Genomic DNA, 13,473 nt, shown 5'->3' on the forward strand with positions numbered 1-13,473 from the left:
TCCCCAGTCCTGGGATCACCAACCCACATCCTAGCCAGAGCCACCTCCCCAGTCCAGGGACTATAAGAGAATAAATACCACCATTCCTGGGTCTTTTTGGAATTAAACTTAGGTTCACATGCATGTGTGGCAAATATTTTACCAACTAAGCTGTCTTTCCAGTCCCCAGTTTTTATTTTTAAGACAGTTGAGGGCCAGTGAGATGACTCAGTGGGATGCTTTCCACCAAGCCTGAGGATCTGAGTTTATTCTTTGAGTTGGTATGGCAGTGCCCATACCACTGAAGAAAATTTCTCACTCTCCACCAGCAACCATTAATTTCACATAGATCCTCAGAGAGAGAGAGAGAGAGATCTCATGAGTCCCTCCCCCAAGACAATTTTTTAAATATTTAAGTTAATTAATGAGATAGGCTCTGAAATTTGCTTCCTGGCTGGTGTCAGACTCACAGAGATCTGTCTGCCTCTGTGACCTCAGTGCTGGGATTAAAGGCATGCACCATCATGCCAGGCTTATTTTTTAAAAATGTTTTTTTGAGAGGCTGGAGAGATGGCTCAGCAGTTAAGAGCACCGACTGGGTTTCCAGAAGACCAAGGTTCAAATCCCAGCACCCACATGGTAGCTCACAACTGTAACTCCATTTCCAGGGGATCTAATACTTTCATACCAATGCACATAAAATAAAGTTAAGTAAATTATAAAAAATTTAAAATAAAAGGTTTTTTTGAGTGATGAGGTCTTATATATGCTACCCAAGCTGTTATCAAAATCATAAGCTAAATGGTCCTTCTACCTCAGCTTCCTAAGTAATTGGGAATATAGATATTTGCCACTGCACACATCTCTATGTAAAAATTTATTACCATTCTTAATAATTTGGCTCTTTTGAGGCAGGGTCTCCTATATCCTCAGCTGGCCTTGAGCTCCTGATTCTTTTGCATCTACCTCTCAACTGCTGGGCTTACCGGTGTATGTTGCATGATTAGCCTTAATAGAGTTTAAAACCAGCTTATCAGTTCTAATAACAGCCCTTTGTTATTTTGATTGGAATTCATTACAGATAAGAACTGGCTTAGTGTGAAATTTAGCATATTGTGTCTTCTGATTCATAAAAATGGCCCTACCTCTCTGTTCATTAGGGTCTTCTGTGGGATTTGGAAATAAGACATTGTAATCTTCTCATTATGGTTTTACTTACATTTTGTTAAATTTTCTCTGTTGGCACTTCATGTTTCTTTTGTCTATCGTGAAGTATTTTCTTCATTTTATATTTTGTTTTTTCGAGACAAGGTTTCTCTATAACAGTCCTAACTGTCCTGGAATTCAGTTTGTAGACTATGCTGGCCTCAAACTTACTGAGATCCGCCTGCCTCTGCCTCCCGAGTGCTGGGATTAAAGGCGTGCGCCACCACCGCCCGGCTTTTAAAAAATATTTTTATGTTATATCTGTGAGTGTGTATCTACTAAGTGCACCATGAGTCTGCGATGCCTATGGAGGCTATAGGAGTGTGATGGATCCCCTGGAACCAGAGCTATAGAAGAAACTCAAATGACGGATCTCCTAGAAGTGGAGCTATAGAAGAAACACAAATGGCCGAAAGACAGTTAAGAATTGCTCAACATCCTTAGCCATCAGGGAAATGCAAATCATAACAACTCTGAAATACCATCTTACACCTGTAAGAATGGCTAAGAACAAAAACACTGATGACAGCTTATGCTGGAGAGGTGTGGGGTAAGAACACTCCTCTACCGCTGGTGGGAGTGCAAACTTGTACAGCCACTTTGGAAATGAGTGTGGTGGTTTCCAGAAAATTGGGAATCAATCTACTTTAAGACCCAGCAATACCACTCTTGGGCATATACCCAAAGGATACACATTCATACTACAAAGACATTTGCTAATTTATATTCATAGCAGCTTTATTCATAATAGCCAGAACCTGGAAACAACCTAGATGCCCCTCATCCAAAGAATGGATAAAGAAAATGTGGTACATTTACACAATGGACTATTACTCAGTGGTTAAAAAAACAATGACATCTGAAATTTGTAGGTTAGTGGATGGAACTAGAAAAAAAATCCTGAGTGAGGTAATCCATACTCAGAAAGACAAATACTCACAATATGTACTCACTCGTAAGTGGATATTAGACATAAAAGGATAACCAGGCTATAATCCACAATCCCTTAGAAACTAAGTAACAAGGAGAACCCTAAGAGAGACATTGCATGGAGGCCCCTGGGAAGGGGAAATAAGTAAGATCTGAATAAATTGGGAGGGAGAGGAAAGGGGAGGGTGAAAGGGAGTTGTAGCAGAACATGAGGGAACCTGAAGGAATGGATGGTTGAATTGGGGTAGGAACAGAGAGGGACAGCAAGGAAAGAAATGTCTTGAAAGAGGGAGCCATTATGGGGTTAGGGAAACGCCCAGGAATTCACAAGGATGACCCCAGCTAAGACTCCTAGCAATAGTGGAGAGGGTGGCTGAACTGGCTTTCTCCTGTAATCAGATTGATGACCACCCGAATTGTCACCGTAGACCCTTCATCTAGTATGCGATGAAAGCAGAAGCAGAGATCCACAGGTAATCACTGGGCCCAGCTCCCGGAGTCCAGTCGAAGAAAGGGAGGAGGCATTATATGAGCAAAGGGGTCAAGATCATGGTGGGGAAACCCACAGAAATAGCTGACCTGGCTAGTGGGTGTTCATAGACTCTGGACTGATACCCAGAAACCTGCATAGGACCAAATTAGGTCCTCTGAATGTGGGTGACAGTTCTATGGCTTGGGTAGTCTGGGGACACTGGCAGTGGGACCAGGATTTATCGCTAGTGCATGAATTGGCTTTTTGGAGTCCATTCCCTCTGTAGGGATACTTTGCTCAGCCTTGATACAGAGGGTAGGGCCTTGGTCATGCCTCAAAGTGCTGTGACAGATTTTGTTGATTCCCCAGGGGAGTCCTCATCCTCTCTGAGGAGTGGATGGGGAATGGGGTGGGAGTAAGGTGGGGGGAATGGGAGGAGGGGAGGGAGGTGGTACTGTGGTTGGTATGAGAAATGAAAAAAAACCTTTTAAATTAAAAAATTAAAGCCAAACAAAACAAAAAATAGAACAAAGACACACATAAAAATCATTCTGCTGGGTGGTGGTGGTGGTGCATGTCTTTAACCCCGCACTTGGGAAGCAGAGGCAGGCAGATCTCTGAGTTTGAAGCCAGCCTGGTCTACAGAGCTAGTCCCCCTCATAGTTTTTTTTTAAATGCACATTTAATGATTATATATACGTGCACACTGGTAGCAGCCAATTTCAACTTTACTGGATCCCCTAGTAGACATGACCTCTTTGGTAAGCAGGACCTCTAGATCTAAAGGAACTTTTGTTTGGTTTTTCGAGACAGGGTTTCTCTGTAGCTTTGAAGCCTGACCTGGAACTAGCTCTGTAGACCAGGCTGGCCTGGAATTCACAAAGATCCGCCTGCCTCTGCCTCCCGAGTTGCTGGGATTAAAGGCATGCGACACCACAGCCCAGCTGCGCCACCACTGCCTGGCGACCTAAAGGAATTTAATGGAGCAGAAGTTCCCAAATGAATGACCAGAAATTGTGTTTACTGGGGAGAGAGCCTCATAAGTTAGTTTTGGTCCAGAGTATACTACTTCCTGGAGCAAAGTGTGTTGTCTCCATGTCAGTGTCTCATTTGAGTTTTGATGTAGTTTTTCTTTTTCTTTCTTTTTTTGAGGGGGGAGGGTGGTGGCTTGAGACTGGGTTTCTCTATGTAACTCTTTTTGCTGTGGAACTCACGCTGTAGTCCAGGTTAGCCTCAAACTCAGAAATGTGCTTGCCTCTGCCCTAATGCCCTAAGTGCTAGGATTACAGGCGTGCACCACCTGGCTTGATATAGTTTTTTTTGTTTTGTTTTTTTTGTTTGTTTGTTTGGTGTGTGTGTGTGTGTGTGTGTGTGTGTGTTTGTGTTTTGAGACAGGGTTTCTCTGTATACCAGCCCTGGCTGTCTTGGAACTCACTCTGTAGACCAGGCTACCTTCGAACTGGAAGATCTGCCTGCCTCTGCCTCCCAAATCCTGTAAATGCTGGATTTACAGGCATGCAATACCTGGCTTGATGTAGTTATTCTTTTTTGTTTTTGTTTTTCGAGACAGGGTTTCTCTGTGTAGCCCTGACTGTCCTGGAACTCACTCTGTAGACCAGGTTAACCTTGAACTCACAGATATCCACCTGCCTTTGCCTCCTGAGTGTTGGGATTCAAGGTGTATGCCACACCTCCCAATCTGATGTAGTCATTCTTTTTTTTTAAAGATTTATTTTTATTTATTATGTATACAACATTCTGCCTCGATGTATGCCCGCACACCAGAGGAGGGCGCCAGATCTCAGCACAGATGGTTGTGAGCCACCATGTGGTTGCTGGAAATTGAACTCAGGACCTCTGGAAGAGCAGTCAGTGCTCTTAACCTCTGAGCCATCTCTCCAGCCCCTTGATGTAGTCATTCTGTTACACCAGCAGGATGACTTTCGGATGGTATAGTATGTGGCAGGAATAGTGAGTCCCACGTGCAAATCTACTGCCATAACTCCTTTGCATGAAAGCTTTGATACTAGGCAGGCATGTCATGGGTCCATTTCATCAAATCAGATATTGTGTAAACTCTTTCAGAGATTTTCAAGGATTTTTTTTGAGATGGGGGTCTTACTGTGTAGATTTGACTGACCTGGAACTCACAATGTAGACTAGGCTGGCCTTAAACTCAAGATTTATCCTGCCTCTGCCTCCAGAGTTCTGGGACTGAAGGCATGTGCCACCACACCCAAGAATAATTATTGTTCAAGTATGTGTATATGTGTCTGTCTGCATGTGGGTTTCTGCACATTTGAGTGCAGGTGCCCATGGAGTCCAAAGGAGTGTGTGGGATCGCTGCTGCTGGACTCATAGGCAGTTCTAAACTGTATGACATGGGCGCTGGGACTCGAATTCTGGTCCTGTGTGAGGGCATTGTGTTCTCTTAACTGCATCTCTCTAGGCCCCATTTTGTAAGTTTTGTAAGAATCATAGTACTTGCTAAAGTGCTGAAGAAAAGGCAAACTCATACCAATATGTAGTATTTCTTATCAGCTCAGCTTTGCCTTCTGAGACAGAAGGACTTCAGAGGGGTGGTTGGTTTGCCAAGGGGTTCAGATATAGTTTTTGATGCTTATAGGTTGAGAATCTGGCAGTATCGATAGCTGTGTCAGCCTCTGTTACAGGAGTGCCTAGAGGGTTGGAGAGCTGGCTCGGCAGCTAGGAGCTCTTACTGTTTTTCCAGAGGGCCTAGGTTCTTTTTCCAGCACCCATGTTGGGTGGTTCATAGCTACCTTAGCTCCGGTTCTCCATGAGCTAACGTCTCTTCTGGTGCTTCCACTGGCACCAGTACACATGTGGTACACAAGTGGATACAAACAAATACACATAAGTAAAAATAATAAAACAGTAAATCTTTGGGGCCAGAGAAGTGACTCAGAGGCTTCAAGCACTTGTTGCACTTGAAGAAGACTCAGGCTGGCTCCCAAAACCCACAGAGTGGCTCACAACTATGTGTAACTCCAGTGCCAGGAGATCTGATGTCTTCTTCTGACCTCTAGGGGCACCATCCATACACGTGGCACACATGAAGGAAAAACATCCAATCACCTACAGTAAACAAATTAAAAAAAAAGAGCATCTAATGATGACTTGTGCCATCTTCACCCTGCTTCCATGCTCCCTGTACTCCTGAGACTGCTGCCTGATCGCCACAGCTGTGAAGGATGGGAGCTTGCTCATATAGTAGGGTGAGCTGTAGTGCTGCTTGTGTAGAGCCTTGGTGGTGGATGCTGTCTAGTCAGCGTGCAACACACACATCTTCATCTAGTCCAGCACTTGGGAGACAGAGACAGGCAGATCTCTGTGAGTTTGAGGCCAGTGTGATCTATATAGTGAGGCTCCCATAAGCCCATCCACAAGCCTCAGATTAATGCATCCTCTAACTTCTAGATAATCACTTTCAGGCTCCTGACCAATTAGTTAAGCCATTTACTACAGCCCGTGAGTCCAAATAACATTCCTTTCTACACCATGGGAATGGTCAAGTTCACTACTTGAAGCTTTCCTGCTGGGATAGTATCTCCAAACCACCGTCTTTTCCAGTGGAACTGCTGAATGAGTTCCAACCCACCCAGAAAGCTCCCTTTTCTTTCTTTGTCATTGTGACATGTGGAGTCCTTACTAGCACACAGATATATGGGATAGGAGATACTGGCTTAGTGAGTGACATGGCTGAACACACTTCAGGGCTCAGCAGCATGTGGAAGTCGTTTAACCTTTTCCTTTTTTGTGTATGTGTGTATGACTGTGACGGCTGTATGTGGATTTGTGTGCTTGTTTGTGCACGTGTGGAAAGACTCACTGAGCCTGGTAGCCAGTAAGCCCCAGTAATCACCCTGTGTCTGCTCTCAATTGCGAGGCTACAGGGGTGCATGGTCATGCCCTACTTAACATGAGCACTGGGGATTCAAACTCAGGTCCTCGTGCTTGAGCAAGAAGCACCCTTATCTATTGAGCTGTCTCCTTGAATTTCTGAGTTTGAGTCTTCAAGTATTTCTGCCCTTCCAGCCCTCCCCTCCATTCTCCGGGACTCCAGTGGCACCTATATTAGGCCTATGACATTGTCCTATAGCTCTCTGGTGTGCTGTTCAATCTTTCCCAGCTTCTTCAAGTTCAGAAATCGCTTCTTTTGCTGTCTAATCGGCTCCTAATCCCATTCAGCGTTTTGTCATCTCAGACATGCATTCACCTTTACGAGTTTGATGACTGTTTTATTTTTAAATCTACACGTATCAGCACAGCAAGTTTCAACCATCCACCCCCTCTCCTTCAGCAAGCCTTCACTGACATCTTTGTTGTTGTTGTTGTTTTGTTTTCCTAGACACGGTTTCTCTGTCTAACCTTGGAGCCTGTCCTGGAACTCGTTCTGTAGACCAGGCTGGCTTCGAACTCACAGAGATCCGTCTGCTTCTGCCTCCTAAATGCTGGGATTAAAGGCGTGCGCCGCCACCGCCCAGCTTCACCGAAGTCACTTATGGGACGGACTTTTTTTCTGGGTGCTGAGGGAACTGAAGTGATGGAAGAGAATTGAGGCTTTGTCAGAGAAGTCATCTGAAACCGGTCAACATGTGGGGGAAGTGTTCCTAGTACAGATAACCTCCCAGGCCCTTCTGGTGTCAAAGCCAGAGCTCCTGCTGTGAGGAGTCCAGGGTACCACACGGTTGAACCACTTGCTCAAGGCTTCAACCTTCCATGGTGTGAGGGAACAAGAGGCTGTGCCCTTGTTTCCTTTGGATCTTTAGGACTCTGATGAGAGTACAGGAGAGACTGCTGGTCTGGTCCCCAGGCTGGTTTCCAGGCCACTGTCAGGTGGACTGGTTCGGCCAAGGCCTCGCCTGGCCTCCTTCGCTGCCTCCGAAGAGACTTTGGTGTTTGTTAATCCACTCTCCCGCAAAGGGCCCTTCCTGTCAGGGAAGCCTTATCAGAGCCCACAGACAGCGCCGTCCTGACTCCACCCTAATTGACAGCTCAGTCAATCCAAACGGCCCAAGGACCCTCCCGCCCGCCGCGCACCCAGACCAGGTCCACGTGCAGCGGGAGTGCACGAAGGCGCGGTCTGATGGTCACCGTGGGAGAACCGGCGGCCTCGCCGAGCTGTTGCAGCAGGACACCGGCCCTTGCCTGCGGCGGTCCAGGTCACCGCTAACCCCGACTTACGGCGACCTTCAACCTAAAGCGAGGGAGCCCAACCCTCTCTCCACCTCCCAGGACACGCCCTTCCCCAGCCCAACCCCTTGCTTAAGACTGACCAATGAGAGAGAGCAATGCTGGACGGCGGCGGGGCGTTCAGACCAATGGAGCTACGCGTTGTTCGACTGCAGCGCCGCAGGCCGCACCCAGCTGGGCGGCGGGGGCGAGCCGAAGGCTGAGGGCCGAGGGCGGGAGAGGGCGAGGGCTGCTGCAGGCGGCGGGGGTGCGCGGCGGCCAGGGGGCGGAGCCCAGCGCGAGCCGCAGGCGAGGCGCGGGCCGCACTCGGACCCGGGAAGCTACGCGCTGCTCCCCGATTCTCCGCGGAGGTGAGGCCCGCGAGCGCGGCGAGGTCTCTGGGCCCGCAGCGGGAGTAAGGCCGGGGCGGCGGGGCAGGGCGGGCAGGGCATGGCCGAGCCCGGGGCCTCGGGGGCGCCTCGCCTGCAGCGAGGAGGGCGCGGCGAGGTCGCTCCGGCGCAGGGCGTCCGGGGTCTCTGCGCTTGCCACCGAGTGCGGGGGCGAGGACTCTGCCTCGTCGCTTCCCAGGATGGCCCCCCGGCGGACGTGGGCTCCGGGGGAAGTGGCCGCTCCGTTCTGAGCCGACTGGGCCTCAGGGGGTACTCCCGGGTCAGCATTGTGCTTGCTAGAGGTGGCCTCAGCCGCTGGTCACTGCGGAGATTGTGGCAAAGCGCGTGTGGGTCCTGTTAGTCGGCTCTTTTTAAAATGACACCTTCTGCCCAAAGAGAAAAAGCCAGCTCTGTCCACGGATGGTAGTAATGAGGTGGTCGTGGAACTTCCTGGAGACGGGACTTGTCTTTCCTCTGTTTTTTCGTCTAGACCTCTCCCAAACACACTTTGGCTTTTTTTTTTTTTCACTTTTTAAAAACATACTTTTATTTAGTTTTTGAGACAGGGTCTCACTAGGTAGCTCTGGCTATCTTGAAATTCCCTATGTAAATTGTACACTTTGGCTTTTTGTAATTCAGGTCCTGGTTCAAGGTATTTAGTAGGTGATATGTGTTTGTTTGATGCACACCCATCTTGAAATAAATATTTTTGCCCACCTGAAACTACTTTTGGTTTGACCATATGATTTTCGGCCTAAAATTGTTAAGCCCCAAAGACCAAGGGCCAGAGCTACTAGTTGTATGCATTACTGCCCAGTTATTACAGAGTGATTTTGCGTTTGTCAAAAGGGGATTGAAATCTTAATCGAGATAGGAACTAGAATGCTGACAGATCGGCTGTCTGCTTTGTAAAACAAGCGAGAAAACAAGTCTGGAGTTGCGAGTAGATTCAACAGGGTCCAGAAGGGGAAAGGCATTCAGGTCGCTGCTGAATTTTACAAGGGTGGGATTCTGTACACTGTAGTCTTTAAATGTATAAACTACAGCCTTTGATGTATAAATCACATGTTAATTCTGAAATTTTGATGTACTCCTGTGTGGGTAAAGTTGTGTTGTGTGCTGTGCACAGTTCGCCCACAAGACAGGCTTTACTCTGTAGCCCAGAATGGTTTGGAACTGAAATTTTCGGCCTCTGCCCCCTTAGTTCTAGGATTACAGTGAGGATTGCCGCCACACCCTGCAAGTAAAGTTGTTTTTAGAGGAAGTGGCTTTTCAGGGTTCAGCTGTGGTTTACCGTGGTGCAGGTCCGGTGTGATTGGTCACCAATGTGGTGTCTAGGCTAGTGGGACTCAGCAAATGAAATGAATCCAGATTCTAAACAGTCTGCAAGCGTCATCATTTCTAAAATCAGTTTTATACAAACTATTCAGATTTTCACTTAACTCTTGGTATTATCTGATACTGTTGTTTAGTTTTGTTAATTTGCCACAAAAAAACCTGTTCCTTTTATATAATTATATTGAATCAGGAAATTAAGTGTGGAAATGCTTCAAATGATGCTGAGCTGGCTTGGTTTTCATGTCAGCTTGACACAGGCGTGAGTTATTCGAGAAGAAGTAAACTAAATTGAGAAAAAAGTCTGCACCAGATTGGCCAGTGGGCAACTCTGTGGTGCATTTTCTTGGTTGATGATTGATGTGAGAGCTCACTGTGTGGGTGGGGCCACCGCTGGGCGGGTGGTCTGGGTGCTATACGAAAGCAGGCTGAGCAAGCCCTTAGAGCCACCCAGTAAGCAGCACCCTCCCTCCGTGGTCTCTGCAGCAGTCAGCTCCTGCCTCCAGGTTCCTGCATTGATTCCTGCCCTAACTTCCCTGGATAATGGGCCACAAGCTGTGAGATGAAATAAACCCTCCCCCCCACACGTTGATTTTGTGTTTTATTATAGCAATAGGAACCCTATCTAAGACAGGTTCCCAGATAGTTTCACTATATGAAGCTCAGTTTGTATTGATTGTCCTTTCTGCTTCCTTCTCAGCCATGTTGAACTCTTTATATATATATACATATACATATATATACACACACACATTCACATTTGAGACAGTAGCATTCACCAAGTCATTATTTACCCATTCAGCGTCAACAGTCAGTAGCTGGATATCTACAAAATGTTTCATTGTGTACTTCTAAACATCTAGAAAGACTAGACATTCCGAATCAGGACTTAAGTTTGTCCTGTACGTGCACATTAATGCTGAGTAAACTACACACACATAAATGATTATATCTGAAACTGCCCCCCCTTTTGAACTCACAGAGATCCTCCCGCCTCTGCTTCCTGAGTTCTTTTCTGCTGATGCTTTTTATTTTATTTTTTAGTCTAATTTATAATGTAATGTAGCCCCAAGTTGGCCTTGAATTTGCAATGACAGAAAGCTACCCTTAAACTTTTAAAAACATTTAATTAAAATTTTTTATTTTGCAAGTGTTTTTTTCCTGCATGTGTGTCTGTGGACCAGTTGCATGCCTGGTGCCAGTGGAAGCCAGGTGTCAGATTCCCCTGAAACTGGAGTCGCAGAAGGTTGAAAACTGGCATGTGGGTATTATTGGGACTTGAACGCAGGTTTTCTGGGAAAGTAGTACTTGTGTTCAAACCACCGAGCTGTATCCAACCACAAGAAATCAAAGTAATTAGTTAGAAAATAGCAAGTGCTCTTAATGGCTGAGCCGTTTCTTTCCAGCCCCAACCTGTAAGTGATGATCCTGTTCCTTGTACCCTGGGAGTCCTGCGTTTACAGCGTATGTGTTGGGGTATGAAACCCCCAGGACATTGTGCTTGTTAGCCAAGTGCTCCGCCAGCTGAGTTACCTGCCTTGAAATTGTGTTCTAATAGCATCTGTCATAGGATTTTAAATAGTGAAAATTTCAGTTTCGGGGCTGTGAAGTGCTGTTTCAGTGAGAAATAGGGCTGTGCGTCTCTAATTAAAAATCCGGGATCCCAGGTGCTCCAAAGCCCAACACAACATGGAGTTTGGAGCTTTTTTAGGCTTATTTATTTTATGTATATAAATATTTTGCTTGCAAAACATCTGTGTAGCACATATATACCTGGTGCTAGAACTTACCAGAAGATGGTATCAAATCCCCTGGAACTGGAATTACAGGTGGTTGTGAGCTGACATATGGGTGCTAGGAATTGAACCTCAGTCTTCTGTAAGAGCAGAGAGTTCTCCTAACCACTGAACCAACTCTAGCCCCAGATTTTGGAGTTTTGTTGTGACCGTGATGTGATGGGTTGTCACAAATGCAGGCCTGTAACACATAGTTTACAAAAAGACCTTTTCAGTCCCTTTAATTGTGATACACAAACTTTGTTTCATGCACAGAATTCTGTAGAATCCTGTGTAGGGCTGGATGGTTAACTCATTAGCCCAGTACTGGAGTAGCATGTATGAAATGCAGGGTTTGATTCCTAGCACTCTAGTGGAAAAATGCACACAGTTACACACAGACTCTGCTTATAAGGTGTATTGTTTAGACTATGGTCCTGTTTCTGACATGGGACACATGGGCAAATATTTCACCCTGAAATCAACTCTTTGATCCTATGCATCTTAACACTTGAACTGTGTTTAGAAGCTGTAATTTGAGCATTTGGGTTGCTCCTTGCTGTACCAGTTTAATCATTGTTTGAAGTGGAACTCACTAAGGCCAAAAAGCAAGCCAACAGGGCTGGAATTGTACCTTAGTTGCTAGAGTGCTTGCCTAGCATGCATAAAACTATGGGTTCAGTTTTTGGCATCATATAAGCTGGGTGTGGTGGCACACATTTGTAATTCAAACTCCTGGGAGGCGAAGGCAAGAAGATCGGGTCATCCTTAGCTTTATATTGAGTTTGAGACCAGCCTGGTCTGTATGATATATTTTTCTCAACAAAAATGAACAAACCAACAAAATAATAATTGAATTTTACATAAGATATGGTTACTTCATATACATAAATATTTCAATGTCTTTTTAGTTTGGTCAGAAACATGCTTCTTAAGACAGGAATTTAGCATGATTTTAAACTTTAATAGAATCGTTTGATAGTTAATGTTTGTTCTGACCTTCCACAGTTAGGAAATGTGGAAAGAGCAAAAGGAAACAGATTTAGTTCAGTTTGCCTTTGATCTTTATTTTTTCAGAAGTACAGTTTAAAACAGTTGGTATGAGTGACCTGTAATGTATTGATAACTTGCTCCTCTCAGGTTTGGAGGGGGACCAAAACCCATCAACATTGTTGCTGATACTTGTTTGCTTAAAACTGTTGGGCATGTTCAGATCTGACTTCATATATACTGTGCTGCTGGGGGGCAGGGGAAAACCTACATCTTGAACATAGGTGTGGAGTCTGTTGTGATACTGTGGCTAAGGAAAGCGCTTACTGTTCTTGCAGAGGATCTGGCATCAGGCCCCATCACACACATGATGGCACAAAACCAAGTCCTGTTCCAGAGGATCCAGAGCTCTCTTCTGAACCTCCACAGGCACCAGACATATATGTGATACACATACATACATGCAGGCAAAACATTCACATAAAATAAATACATCTAAAAAAAAATAAAGATACTAAGCTGGGGTTCTAGGAGCTGGAGAGCTGATTCAGCAGTTAAGAGCCCTTGTTCCAGGCATCTGCATTGGGTGTCTAAGAGCTTCTAATGCTGTGGTAAAACACTGAACAACTTGGAGAGGAAAGGGCTTATTTTGTTTACACCTTCACTTCACTGCCCATCAAAAGAAGTCAGAACAGGAACTCAGAGGGAAGAATTGATGCAAAGTGCTCCACATCAATCATACCCGTCAAGAAAATGTACCACAGGCTAGTGTGGCGGGAACATTTTCTCAACTGAGGTTCCTGCTTCCCAAATGACTCTATCCTGGGTCCAGTTGGCATAAAACTAGCTAACACAATGGGTGAATCCTATTAAATCCAGTTCCAGTAGTTACTACATTGTTGTTGGTTTTTGTCCCATCCCCCATTAGGGAGGCAGAGGCAGGTGGATCTCTGTGAGTTCGAGGCCAGCCTGGTGTATAAGAGCTAGTTCCAGGACACAGAGAAGCCCTGTCTCGAAAACAAAACAAAAAAAACCCAAAAAACAAAAAAAGAAAGAAAAGTAACACATAGGTAAACTGGGATCATAACATAGGTGGTCTGACTCCAGAACCTGAACACTTGACAGGAACCCAATACATTTTAAAATCAACATTGGGATGGCAATGAAATTTAAAAAAATTTTTTTTAGGGGATTGGAGAGATGG

General features: G+C 45.6%; 1 protein-coding gene across 1 annotated transcript in view; it reads left to right on the forward strand.

Moving 5' to 3' along the window:
• Positions 1 to 7,980: 7,980 nt before the first annotated feature.
• The window catches only part of Add1 (adducin 1), a 75,433-nt gene continuing 69,940 nt past the window's right edge, over positions 7,981 to 13,473 (forward strand). Inside the window, exon 1 of the mRNA XM_026788621.1 lies at positions 7,981 to 8,151. The gene's annotated coding sequence lies outside the window, so the exon portion shown is untranslated. The remainder of the gene's footprint in view (positions 8,152 to 13,473) is intronic.

The sequence above is a fragment of the Microtus ochrogaster genome, unplaced genomic scaffold (genome assembly GCF_000317375.1).
Source record: "Microtus ochrogaster isolate Prairie Vole_2 unplaced genomic scaffold, MicOch1.0 UNK5, whole genome shotgun sequence".
Taxonomy (NCBI): domain Eukaryota; kingdom Metazoa; phylum Chordata; class Mammalia; order Rodentia; family Cricetidae; genus Microtus; species Microtus ochrogaster.